The sequence below is a fragment of the Microtus pennsylvanicus genome, chromosome 3, assembly GCF_037038515.1.
Source record: "Microtus pennsylvanicus isolate mMicPen1 chromosome 3, mMicPen1.hap1, whole genome shotgun sequence".
NCBI lineage: Eukaryota > Metazoa > Chordata > Mammalia > Rodentia > Cricetidae > Microtus > Microtus pennsylvanicus.
Genome location: NC_134581.1, coordinates 118,259,684 through 118,271,696, shown reverse-complemented (window position 1 = coordinate 118,271,696; position 12,013 = coordinate 118,259,684).

Genomic DNA, 12,013 nt, shown 5'->3' with positions numbered 1-12,013 from the left:
CTCGGGAGAGAAAATGAATAGGAACGAGAAAGCTTCCTGGAGGCTGAAAAAGGCTAGCTGACCGGTTCTTTCCTTTCCCAGTTTAGTCAATGGCAAGCTGTCGGAGATTCCTTAATTAAGCCCTTCTTCTGCCACATTGAGGGAACAGAGGCAGTAGCAATTACTGCTGCAAGAGAAATACAAGTGTGACTCCTTTTCTTTCTTTGCTTTTTCTTAGGCTGCACATTGAGGGTAGGCTTCTTTTCTGCCTGTTTTCTGTTCTGCAGTCCTAGGGAATGAGAAATAATGCATGAGGTGGGCATGGATCTGTATGCTAATATTCACACTTATTGAACACAAGTGCCTAAGCAGAGTTACTATCTCTACTGCGCATAATTAGACAGAAAATCTAACAAGACCCCAAGTGTATAGTAATGTAAAAATCTGTTTTTTTTAAACCTCATCATGTGTACAAACACTTTTGTAACACATGTGGATTAGTAGCCAGAATGGATAGTTTGAAAATGCTAAGTCAAAGCTACAGCTTAAGTCAGCATGCTAAAGAAACACAAAAAATCAGAATAAGATCAACATTTCTCTGTAGTGGTGGAAATTAAAGAGAGATCCTTGAATGTGTGAGCATATATTTGCTTTTTGTACTTATCTCGCTGAGCAAATTGTTGTTAAGTTTTCTGGGAACCAGACTCCTTAGTAAAAATTTTGCATTTTAGCAAGGAAAATTAACTACTTACCTAGTGCTTGAAGGTTTGTTTTGCAGCCTGTTAACATGGCTTTTCTAAGAGTGCATAGGTTATTGTAATTAACCAGTGGACTAATTTCACTTGGGCTTTTGCCTGTGCTGTCGGAGTTTAATGTTTAGAGGCAGCATATTTAATTGCATTGTGTCAACTTGTTCCACACCCTTGATAACATCAATCAAGAAGACCCAGTTACACTGGCAGAAACAATTCCAAATGTGTGGCATTCAGGTCAGAAGAGAATTAAAAGGTCTTAAAACCAAGTTTTTCCTTTGTGTGGCTTAGCCTAAATATTGTTGGAGTCTCTCAGAGCTTGGCCAATAGATAGGAACTGAGACACTATACATGTATTTTCTGCTGTGATTGTGCATAGCTGGATGGTATTTGGTTTTCATTACTTGTTCAGTCCTGTCACTCATGGGCCTGACACCCATGATGTCTGTCGGGCACATGGTTTTTAGCTTCTATAGCTCCACTCAGAGCTCTGTTTCTTAGGAGGTGAAGGCTGCTATTCATGCAAAGGGAAGGACTTTATTGATTCACATAACTGGGAAATTAAAAAGGACTAAATTCAAGTGTGGATTAATTTAGAAGCTTACATATTTGATAATGTAGCTCGTCTGGGTCTTCTGCCCAGCTTGGCCATATTTGCTTCCATGTTTTTACTTCATTTTTAGGGTCCATGTGGTCACAAGATGGCAGCAGCTGCTCCATCCTACACCTCAAGTTTAAGCCAAAAGGATGGGGGTGTTGTTCTTTCTGTTTAAATAGTTTTTTTCTGGTTGCTCAAGTAAAAGCCCTAAGATTAACTCTGGTTTATTCTGATTGACTTGGACAGATCTAACTGTCTATTCCTGGATCAATTTCTGCAGCCAGGGGAATTCAGGGTCCTGAGTGGCAAAACTAGGCCTTTTGTGTCATCCTCCGAACTAGTAATTAAGACCTAATTCAAAGCTCCTGGATTTAGAGTTACGAAGAGTCACAGTTACTCTAAGAAAGAAGAATTAGATGCAAGGTTTTATAACTACCCCAATGCTCTTATTATTTTTATTATATTCAAGTTAATTAAACAGTTAGAAAATGAAAGTAGGAATTCTAAGTGGGGAAAGAGAGGAAGAGCTGCGTCCTGCCACTGTGCCCTTTACTGACACTGTGAGCTTGGGCAGATTACAACTGGTTTGATCTTACTTTCCCCAGGTGCAAAATGAAGATATTTTCCTTCTGCCTTCCTCTTAGGTGACTATGAAGAACCAAAAAAAAAATTGTGATAAAAATCACAATATAATGTTCAATGAGTAACTTACATAGAAACCGTGCTGTGCAGACCCTTAAAACCCTTCTCTTCAGTAGATACTAGTACAATAATTCAGTTTTAAATGGGAGAGGGGTTGAGAGGGGTTGAGAAGTTACAAAGCATTAAGTGAGGTGAGACACACTGATGTTTGTCTTACTGTGAAGTTCCTAGTGATAGTTACCATAACCCAAGTGTAAAATTGTTACTGGACTTCATTAATTTTGAGACACATTTTGCTGTGTTTTAACATCTTTAGAACTATCATAAATTGCATAACCGGTGGTTAGGATCCAGCAATGTCGTGGCAATCACTTCCTGCTGATATGAATTTGATCACTATTGTTTATATTGATGTTATTTCCGTTGAACCTACTGTACGTTGAGATCACATGCCAAGCAAAATGTTGTAAAAATATCTTCCTGTTATCCAGTGTTAAAAATAAAGTTACTTAACAGAAAGATAAAGAAAAAACAATGAAGTAATATGAGAAAATGACGCCAATATCCATCCATATGAAAACAGATATGACTTCATATATTCTTATTGTTTGAAAAGCAATATATTCTTCTAGGGCAATGACTACATGCTCTATAGTATCTCAAAATGGAAATGTCCTGAAAATAAATCTATGTTATGTTTGTTACTAAAAACGTAATAAAGGGTTGACAGTCATATGCCAAGATTTATGAATGTCATAATAAATTTATATTGCTATTTTTGTCTTAGATGTGAGTATGCTGATAAATATTTATGCCCAAACAACTCTCAAGAGCTTTCTAATTAAAAAAAAAAGGTTGAACAATAAGAAGGCATGTGCTATAGTTCAACTGGCATCAATGCTTTTTATTGTAAAGCATATAAAACTTTTGCATTCTTGTGGGTTACGGTTTTAGATCTACAGTACAATTGCTCATAGTGCAATTGAGATGGAGAAAAGACAGCTTTGTATTTTAAGCATTTTCTTTTCTTACAGATCCATTCTGAGTGAACCATTTTCAGGAACTTTAATGTAAAAATTGAATTATCAGTGCAATTTCAGGGAAAATCTAAAAATCTTAAGTGCTTTACTTCATGTTTTAAAATAAAAATAAGAGGCCCGGAGCATAGTGTCCCAGCATTAAGGAGACACTCAGGTAGATCTCTGTGAGTTACAGACTTGCCAGATCTATTAGTGAGACCTTGTTCTAAAAAACAAAAAGAAGGAAAAAAACCCATGTTTTACTTAAAAAATAACATGGAAATAAGGACAGATTTCTTGTCTTTTCCCACTAAACCTGGCTCTGTCTAGGTAAACAGCTTTGAGGTGAAGTTCAATTAGCTCTTGTTTTTTTTTTTTTTTCTTTTCCTTTTCTTTATTCTCCCTTCAGGGAGTGCATCATGACTGCTGCCTCCCCTCCCCCCACTCCTCCAGGTTCCCACCCACCTCTCCTTTCTCCAGATCTATTCCTCTACATCCCTTCAGAAAAGAGCAGGCATCCCAGGAACATCCACCTAACACAGCATAACGATGTAATAGAACCAGGCACAAACCCTCATGTCAAGACTCGACAAGGCAACTCAGGAAGAGGAACACTTTCTCAAAAGTAGGCCGGAGTCAGAATCAGCCTCCACTTCGTGGTGAAAATTTGCTTGTGTATGCCTGATGACCAGAGTGCGGAGCCAGCCACTAGTTACCCATAGAGGCCAGGAAGTGGTGGCATATACCTTTAAACCCAGCCCTAGGGAGGCAGAAAGTCTATGAGTTCAAGGCTACCCTGGGCTATGTGGGTCAATCCAGTCTAAAGGAGAATCAGAGCCAGGTGGTAGTGGCTCACACCTTTAATCCCAGTACTTGGGAGGTCGAGAAAGGAAGGGATGCGGCTGGGCAGAGAGAGGAATATAAAACAGGAGGAAACAGGAGCTCAAGGCCTTCAATCTGAGGATTTCTAGAGATAGCATAACCCATTAGGTCTGAGGATTTGGTAGGGGAAAGAGCTAGTGGCTGGCTGCTCTGCTTCTCTGATCTTTCAACATTTACCGCTATATCTGACTCAGGATTTTTATTATTAAAACCAATTAAAATTCAGGCTACACTGCTCCCACTGTCAGGAGTCCCAAAGGAACCCCAAGTTAACAACCACAGCATGTATGCCGAGAGCCACAGAACCAAGAAGACTTCGTGATTGCTTTTTCAATTTCTGTTAGACCCTATCAGCTTTGCTTAGTTGGTTCTGTGGGTCATGCTCTCCAGGATCTCTGACTCCTACAATCCTTTCTCCTCCTCTTCTGCCAGTTTCCCGAACTATGAATAATGTCTGGCTGTGGGTCTCGGCATCTGCTCCCTCAGCTGCTGGAGAAAGCCTCTCTGATGAGAATTGGGTCAGACCAATCTATGAGTATAACAGAATATCATTAGAAATTATTTCACTGATTTATTTATTTATTTATTTATGCCAGTTGTGTTTGGGTTTATCCTAGGTTTTTGGGCCATCCAACTTCTTCCAGTTCCTGGCATGAGAGGGGGTTGGCACCTGACGCTTCCTGGGGGGTCAATAAGCTCTTTATTTGGGGCCAAAGAGAGCTATTTATCAGCTCTAGTCGCTTTAGGCAGGTAATCTATTATTTGCTTATTGTTACTGTTTAGTAAGGTATACTGTCATCTATAGATAGAATGTTCATTGGGGAGAGAAGAGAACAATGGAAATATAGTGGCTGTGTCCTTCCCTCCCCTATTCTCCTTCCCTCTTACCATTAATGACTTATAGTCTTCCAAATAATGGAACCTGATCTAACTGACTATTTTTTTCTCACAAAGCATGCATAACAGAAAATATCCATTCCCAAATGGCATTCGTGATGAAGCATTTCCCTTTAAAATGGACTTGGTCAGTGTTGGCAGTCACTAAATTGTTCATACAGTTGACATCACAGTTAGTATAGCACCCCACTGCCACTGGACCAGCCTGCAGTTGGTGAAGTGTGGGAGTTCAGAGGAGCTCCTTATTCCAGGCTGTGAAGTCACTAAACGAGATAAAGTCAGATTTGGTGGCTGACTACATTAAACACTCATTAGCAGAGGTTGCCTGTTTTTATTTAGAAGTGAACCTACTTATCACTGTTTATTGATGACCTGCTAGACCTCAGCAAGTTCGGCAATAGAATCTCTTTACTGCTAAAGCATGTTAGAAAATAATATTTTTTCCCTAGGAAAATGGTATAATTGGAAATATTAGGAAATTCCATGTGATTTCTATTTTTATATCTCTAGGATCACACGGACAGCCATCCTAATCTTTAGGAGTCACTAAAGAAATGATATACAAATAGCTAATGTATTCTAGAAAGCATTACTCCTTTTACTATAAGTACTGATTTTTGTTTGTTGCTTTATAATATCTAGGATCCTTTCATAAGCAATGTCTTGCTAACAGCTAACCACGAAAGGGAGGCTGTTGTCACTTGTTTCTTGTTCTGGTCTCTATATAACTTACATCACTCCCTGTTACAAAGGACAATCTGTTTTCTGCTCTGTGGAAGCTCCTAAGGATTATGGACTTCGCCTGCCAGAACATTTTGCTAGATAGTCCTGATGGTTAATCCCCTGATTATTAGAAATGCTTTGATACCACGTATGAAAGCAGAGGTGGAAGCTGTCTGTGTTGCCTTCAAGAAACGGATTAAACTGGAAATACAGGAGAGGGAGGGCATTGACATGTTGGAAACACAGAAACCAAAAAGAGTGGTTAATAGCTCACTCCATGTGAAAGAGTTTGTTGGCTTATTTCTTATTGTGTGAGACAGTGTCTCTTCCTTTCTATATGGCTGAGGCTGTTCAGAACTCACCATGTAGCCCAGGCTAGTTTTCGTTCAAGCTCTGCTTCGTCACTCTCCAGATAGCTGTGACTAAAGCATATACGGCCACACTTAGAAACTTAAGAAATTAGCAGTTTCTTAAATGAAATCTTTACAACATCAGGGTACTTAGGCTGGCCTAAAAGGCTTGATTCTGCATCAGCCTGCCTCCCCAAGTCTGAGATTATTATTATGCACTGCAATATCCATGAATAAATTATTCTATTATGCAGACACAGCCTCAGCGACATTCATGATTTGAGTGTTGGGATCTTTGATTTGAAATTCCGTTTATATTCTTCAAAGGAAAAAAACTTACATATGCAGTCTTACAAGAGATAAGCATTTTATTTTGGATAAAAATTTCCTGATTTGTTTTACTGTTGTATATGTTTTTAAAAGCCAGGCTGGTGAGACATGTCATTTAAATTACAATTCTCGGGGTGGACTCACACATTTCTGCTGATGGAGGGCACATTCTCATCAGGGTCTCTGGCAAACTTCAATAAGCTGAGGACCCCCTGCATGAGCCAGCAGGAGGAGAAGATAGGTGAAGAGGCAGTCAGCTGAAGCTCACTCTGGCACATGTTTATTTTCAATAATTAGGCATGGTGTTAATAGAAACATCCATTTGAAGCAAAGCTTGCTTATTTGCACCAACACTGGGAATATGTGGTACTGTAGTTTTTCTGTGAACTAAAACCTCTAACCAAGCAATGAAGGATCGATGCAATGTACATACATGAATGTATTTTCAAAGCAGAAATTTTGGGCTATTATGCTAATGCTGCTATAAAGATGTGTGTGCAAGTTCTTTCGTGGACATGTATATTTTCTCTTGAGTGTGTATGTAGGAGTGTAATTGCCTGTTTTATAGGCTGAATAAACTGTCCTGTGGATTGTCTTTTCTCATTCTTGTAATTTCCTTTGAGGTATAAGAGTTGTTAGCTTTGAAGATGCCCTTCAATATCTACCTATCTATCTATCTACTTATCTATCTGTCTGTCTGTCTGTCTGTCTTTTTTCCTTCCTTCTTTCCTTTCTTTCCATCCTTCCTTCCTTCCTTTGCTTTTTTTGTGCCACATCTAAGAAACTATTGCTTAGTTCAAAGTCACAAAAACACCTAAATTTTCTAAGATTTTTGTACTATTTTTGCTTCTTATATTTAAGTCTTTGTTTCACTTTAAATTAATTTTTGTAGATAAAATGAAGGAAGACCAATTTCTTTATTATGTGCATAAAGGAGTACCCACAAGCATTAGTATTTGTTTTTTTTTATTATTATTTTTTTATTTTTTTAAATTTATTTATTTATTAAGGATTTCTGCCTCCTCCCCACAACCGCCTCCCATTTCCCTCCCCCTCCCCCGATCAAGTCACCCTCCCTCATCTGCTCTAAGAGCAATCAGGGTTCCCTGACCTGTGGGAAGCCCAAGGACCGCCCACCTCTATCCAGGTCTCCTAAGGTGAGCATCCAAACTGCCTAGGCTCCCCCAAAGCCAGTACGTGCAGTAGGATCAAAAACCCTCTGCGATTGTTCTTGAGTTCTCAGTATTCCTCATTGTCCTCTATGTTCAGCCAGTCCGGATTTATCCCATGCTTTTTCAGACCCAGGCCAGCTGGCCTTGGTGAGTTCCCGATAGAACATCCCCATTGTCTCAGTGTGTGGTATTTGTAAGACGTTTTGTGCACATATTTATTTTCTTCTGACTATACACATAGGGATAGAATCATTGGGTCATATGGTAACACTGTGTTTAAATTTCAAAGAAAATGCTAAATTGTTTTCCAAGGTGTCTGAACCCTTCTATATTCTGTCCAGCAATGGGAAAATTAAAAGGTCAACTCTATATTCTCAACTATGTTTGTTCCTTTTCCTCTGTGTGTGTGTGTGTGTGTGTGTGTGTGTGTGTGTGTGTGTGTTGTGTGTGTTGATGGTAGCAGTCATAGTAGCTGTGAACTGGTGCCTTACTGGAGTTTGTATTTCCCTGCTGATTATTGACATTGAGCAGCTTTTCATATATTTCATGGGACATTTGTGTGTCTACTTTAGAGGCTATCCATTTGAATCATCTCTTATCTATCTTTAATTAGGTTGTTCCTTGATACTGAGTATGAACACTTCTATGTAGATAGACAATCGTTTTCTTTAATTAATATAACATGTATTAGTTCTTTGAGAATTTCAAACAATGTGTTTTGATCATATCCATTCCCCATCCTTCACTCTTCACAGAACCAAACCCACCGTCCTACCTTCCTCTGCTTCATGTCTTTTCTTCCTTTAGAAGAAACTGCTTCACAGCAAAACTTAGATTTACATGTAGCAGTGTTTTACCTGCGTGTACATGTGTGTACCAGGTATGTGTCTTGTGCTCACATAAGTCAGAAGGAACTGGATCCTCTGGATGTGGGGTTATTGATGACTGGGAACTACTATCTGGGTTCTGAGAACGATCTCTTAACTACTGACGCATGTCTCCAACTCCTACTAAGTTTTCTTTTTACAATAGCCTTTCACTACTAAAGTTTTACAAGTTTGAATGCATGCTTCTAATATTTTTATTATGATTAAGGATAGTCTGAGTTATGGCAAAAGAGCCTGAAAAAGAAAGTAAAGCATAATTATGTGTCTTTTAGGTAAATTTACCCTGAGAGTGACTTTGAAAGGAATACAATTTATTATTTTCTTGCATACTATTGAGGTTTAGTTACAGTAGAGATTTGAATTTAAGAAAACCAAAGAAAAGTGCATAAGATTCTTTGGGGAATTCTTTATTGAAGTGACATCAAAACCATCACTTGTCAGTGCTGTGTAGGCATTATTAGATATTTATGTGCCCTAGTCTGTATTAACTGAATCATAACCTCTGGGATGAGGGTCAGTTATCCTTTTCAACAAGCCCTGCAGCTGGTTCAGATGTATGCTCAACAGTCACTGATGGGAAGTACCATTGGATAGCTTGTATATCAAAGCCATTTCAAAGAACTTTAGGGAGAAGGTTACTTCTTTTCTTTCTCTACCTTTCTCTAATATTGCTGTCAAAGTCTGAATCAATCAAGCGATTGATCCATTTGTTACATTCGTGCTCTTGGGATCTAATCACCTCTGGAAATACCATCACAGCCATGCCCAAAATTGTTTTATTTAAATTAGGCGTTGCCAAACTTTCAGTAAAGCTCTAACTATTTGGGGCTTTTCATTTATGTATAGGATTCCAGACTCTTTGAACGGACATTTGAGGGTGGCTTTGGAGAGATGGCTCCACAGAAAGTCACTGCTCTTGTAGAAGACCAGGGCTTAGGTGTGTCCAGAGTTCGATCTCTAGCCTTAAAAACAATTATTTTGAGAGAATCTTGCTGTGTATTCCAGGCTGGCATAAAGCTCATTATGCAACCTAGGTTAGCCCAGAACTCCCATCCCTCCTTCCTCTCTCTGTGGGAGGCTGGGAGTGCAGCCTCCAGTCCATGGGTCAAGTGATACCCAGCTTTGTCTTCGAGAATGGTCCTTTCTGATGAGCTTGGCTCTCTACAGGAACTGCTACAGGCTGATACTGATAATTAGTCCTGAACAGAACTTAGGAAGTGAGTTAAAAGGAAACCCTCCTCATTTGATTTTAATGTGCTAGCAAACTCATTCCTAGAGCTGCAACGCTCTCAGAACCTCGGGTGGAAGCTTGTTATAATCTTAGCGTCAGGCAGGATTCAGGTGTAGGGTTTTAATCGACAGCAGGCTCAGGATTTACCTCCTAGGACAGCCTAAGGATGTGGTCCAGTGCTCTTGGCGCAGTGCCTGCGTGGACCTGCAGAGGTCTTGCAGGCTAATTTCTGCTGCCGGGGAAACAGGCTTTCTGTGCACTGACTTTCAATGACCTTCCAGCCGTGATTCCCTCCTGGCCTTCACCTGCAGATGTCTGCCTGCCTGTTCTCACCGGCTGGCTTGGCAGAATTGCTCACACCATCTGTGCCCGGCTGTCTGGGTGAAGAAGGCTTAAAAAGAGATTGGACTTTCTGCCGCAGTCAAAGGCCAGCCTTTCGGTCCTGGTTCAGAGGGCTTTTATTTTCTAGCTAGCTTTGCCTCTGTAGCAGCTTCCCATATGGATCTCAGGAAGGTTCCTAGTACCAGAAACGTCCTCTGTTCTTGGCTAATGCGCACCCTCACCACCAAAAGAAGATAAAGGCCAAGTACAAAGAAGTGTATTTGCACCCAGTGGGACATGTAACTCTTACTTAAGGAATGTAATTCTTTTATCTCTTACCCTCATTTTCCTAGCCACTTTATTGATTAATAAGAATGACTTTAGGACCAAAGACTTAAAGATGCTAACAAATTGAAACCATCTTCAATGTGGAGAAGCTTTCTCATCTGAAGCATCCCTCTGGATGCTCTCTGCAAGATCTGTAAACACCATATGCTGAGAGAACAGAACTGGAGTGCTCTGGCTTCAAGGCCAGTCTGGTTGTCTTTCCCTCTCTTTAAAAAAAGACAAATCCCCCTGAGACTGACCTAATTGAGTCAAAAGACAAAAGACCAAGAACATGATAAGAGAAACAGGAGTCCAATGCTAATGGCTCGTGTGTTCATGCGCATATGGAATTCCTTATTCTATCATCCCAAAGGCTTCCCTTCACAGTATGATCTCACTGTTTGGTTAAAGAGCCTGTGTCTTGCATTTCTGCCTTTGAAAGTCATGCCGTGTAAGTTAATTTGTACAAACTTCTCTTACTTTGGGCAAATGATAGTTACTACTAGATGAGCAGTGTGTTTTGTTGTTGAGAAAAGATTTGTAGACATCCAATTACAGAAGAACACTGATTCCTTTGCTCTGAGAATAAGGCAGCATTTACGGTGTAGGAACCTCAGTGAGAGTGAGAATAAGGCAGCATTTACGGTGTAAGAACCTCAGTGAGAGTGAAGCTAAGGTCGTTACAAAGCTGATTTCTCCTGAAGCCTGGTTTCACAGCAGTCTCTGCACCTCCCTTCCTTCCCTAACTACATCCCCATTTATTAGTGCAGCAGCATAGAGAAAGGCAGACTTTTACAGAAGCCAAATTTGATTTTCCAGAAGTTTTTGGGTGATGAGTGGAAAGGCTAGCGTTTGTGGGAAATGCCCCTTGTGTTGATACAACTGAATCTCTGAGTTCAATTGGCTTAACATGCAAGAATTTAAAGAACCATGCCTTTGACCACACGTATTTTTTTAAAGAAATAAATATTGCTGACAGCAAGCATATGCTTTCCTAGACTGATAAGACATGGTACCACATTGTCTCTTCTCAGGGCTGGTCCATGTGGTTTTGCCTCACATCCCATTCGCTTACAGACAACTGCGCTGCTAGTTGTAACATTCAGCAAGACATCATTGAGTAAAATCACCTGTGTAGAGTGCTGAGCCCCAGATGACTGCCCCCCAGCATGGAGACCACACCTGTAATTCTCATGAATAAAGATGAAAGTCCACGTAAGATCTCTTGAGAGCTCAAAGTCACATGAAGCTCTTTGTAGCATTCCCTAGGAAATGCACGTGCTAAAACCATTTGGTTTCACAGCTAGGAGGGTAATGCGTACCGCATCGTGGAGATACTGTCAGGTGGGTGGGTCATGGTGCAAGCAAGCCTAAGATACACTCTCCTCACCCCCACCACTAGACCAAGTACAAGCACCTCCTTTCCCTTTCCAGCCAGACTGTGAGTGAAGTTTGACACACAGCTGCATGGGCCAGTTCTGAACAGATACCAGGATAAATCAGGCCCTATCGACTTAATAAGGCACATTCTTGCTGGTGGCCAATGGCTTTAGATAAGATGGAAGGCTGAAAGGATGAGGGAGGGAGGAAGGGTGTTTCTCTGCCCTTTGTGATGGGCACAAGTCAGGCAAACAGTTAAACGTAAGACGTTCTTTCATCGGTCCTTGATGGTTTCCAAAGACGTTTTTAGAAACTCTAGCTTCTAAATATATTTAGACAGTATTATTGATGTGTTCTTTTACTATCATGCCATGTAATAACATTTTTGAGCACTAACTGCGTATCAGACATGCGTCTGCTTTAAAGTCACCAATAGAACCCACAAGCAGTGCTGCTGTCGTTTCTGATGTGCACATTTCTAAAGAGGAGATCAAGGCTAGGAGAAGGTCATTTCATGGTGGTG